This window comes from Penaeus monodon, chromosome 10 (genome assembly GCF_015228065.2).
Source record: "Penaeus monodon isolate SGIC_2016 chromosome 10, NSTDA_Pmon_1, whole genome shotgun sequence".
Classification (NCBI taxonomy): Eukaryota; Metazoa; Arthropoda; class Malacostraca; order Decapoda; family Penaeidae; genus Penaeus; species Penaeus monodon.
The window spans coordinates 9,471,603-9,474,102 of NC_051395.1; positions in this window are offsets into that span (position 1 = coordinate 9,471,603).

The following is a 2,500-nucleotide window of genomic DNA, read 5'->3' on the forward strand; positions in this document are numbered from 1 at the left end:
TTAAGCCTTCAGCTGTGACGCCAGGCTGGCTGGTTCGTCTCTGTTTTAGTGGCAAGGCCTTCAGCCAGACTCTCCACTTGGGAGGTCCTCTCCTTTAGTTTTTCGTATACGGCAGTTTTAGCTATTTCACGCGCCTTCAGCATGCCCTTTTACATTTTGCATTTTAATTTTTTTTTTGTTCATTTATCAATTTTAGTATTTAATTCTGTTTAGACTGAACATCAGAGAGAGATTGTCACGCTGGAACAAACCCATATAAATGATTTGAATCCCCCCCCCATGCTACCACATCAGGGAATTAAAATTGACAGGGGTTAACCAGGTCCTTTGCGCCTGTATCCCTTGCCAGCATCAAGGGAGGGCGAGAGTTCTGTAAACTTGATGAGCTGGGACGGGACCCCTGGGTTAACGGAGATCACACTACAATGTCGTTTTTGGTGGCTTTTTGCGGTGGGATGTTCCAGTGAATGAGCTAACGCTCTTGATTAATCACTTTCTGATGTTGAGACGTCCAGTAATAAACATTTTTATGTCATGCATGCTTTTTAAGTAGTCGTTGGTGAGCCACTTATTTACCTTTTACTGTTTGTGTTTTATGTTCTGCTGTTTTCTCCTCATTTACAGGTTTTCAGGGTATTTAGTTTTATTTTTGTAGTTTTTAGAGCTTGGCCTCTTTCCAGTTTTTATCTTTTCTCTTTCAGAGTTAGATTTTTTTTTATTGCTAACTGCCAGCTCGCCTAGTTAGTTTTACCGTGGCTCATTTAGTGTAGGATGTTTTCACTTTTTCTGTATTAACCCTTTTACCCCCAGCTAGTTCATTTGGTGGTGCAGTGTCTTTGCTGTGTGCAGTAGCTGTTGTACATAAACTGTGATTTCTCCGTCGACGTGTGTCTATCGGTCTGTGTTGGTGTTTTTGTATTGCTGCTAGCAGTACTGTATTTGTTGTGTTGTGTGCGCTAAGTGCTGTTAGCATTTGTTTGCTGCGTTCCTGGCATGCCGAATAGCAGGGAGAGGCAGGAGCGTTACCAGAGACTCCAGCAGCGTCGGAATATCCGGATGAGTAGCCAGCCGACATCCCGGGAGGTCTCCCCGACACCACGTCGCCTACCGGGTGGTTCCAACCCGGATGTACGTGAAGCTGTACAGATGATGGTCACAGAGGTAACCATGTTTGACCAGATCATGGAGAAAATCAACTCTCTAGTCAGTGAAGTACGGGATTACAAGGAGCAGAATGATGCCCGGCTGCAGCGCCATGAAGAAGCCCTTAGACAACACGTGCAGGTTGATACTCGACCTCAGAGGCTAGATGCAGAGCAGCCAGCGGACCGTAACCTCAATCATTCACAAGAGGACCAACTAGAACAGGAGGGTCAGATTCAGCAGCTCCGTCGCCAGCTCGAGGAATGCAACAAGCAGTTGGAGGAGGCCCGCCAACAACTACAGGGATCGAGCACTGCACCTACATCCATGGAAAGTGCAAGCGACCAGGAAATTCAGCAGCTCCGTCATCAGCTTGAGGTACGGAACAGAGAGCTATAGAGGCCCGCCACCAACTACAGAGGTCAAGTGTTGTACCTACCTCCATGGAACGTGCCCGAGACCAAGAAATTCAGGAGCTTCGTCGCCAACTCCAACAGCGGGACCACGAGCTAGCAGAGGTCCGCCGCCTTGCTCCCACAGTACAGCATATTGTGGCTCGGTGTCAAGACCACCATCATCAGTCTCCTGCCGTCAATGGAAGCCGCTCTCCTCCTCGGCCTCTTCCTCGGAGCCGTCCCCACACCCCAGTACCAGAGCAGCAGCCATATCCAATACGACAACACACATATGACCCACATTCATCCTTGCCGCAGCAGTTCCAGCACAGTTCTTCACCTCAGTGTCACCAACCAGAACATCCCTCGTCTCAGGCGTCCAGCATGCCTTTCTCATATATTTTCACGAAGGAGACCATCCCTCACTTTAAGGGAGATACATCTGCCTCACAGCCCCTCAAAAAGAACCAGGCCATAGAGAGTTGGATTCGGACAATTGAGAACATTGTGAAGCCAGCCACATCAGAGATGTTCATTCAGGCAGCACGAGCTAACTGCAGAGGACCTGCCGAACTGATCATAAATTCCCCTCTTTTCGACTCCATCACAGAGTGGGACACATTTAAAGCAGCTCTCCGAAGTAAGTTTCGAGGTACCTACACCTCCTCCGATTTCTACAAGGTTCTCTATGACATCCGCATGACACCAAGCCAAGCACCAATGGACTTCTTTTTGCAGTTAGAGGGGCATGTAACCAGGGATACAGGGATCACCGGGAAGCAATTGGTGACCCATCAGAACTAGTGAAGAGGGTCTTCTTAAGTGGCATCCCTGCATGGCTCCAAGACTTCCTCTCTGTAAAAGAAGATGGTAGCCCAACCCAGATAGCCGAAACAGCACAGCGTATCTGGAATTCACGCAATGGCATCAGGCATAGTGATATGTCGCCAAAAGAAGAGAAT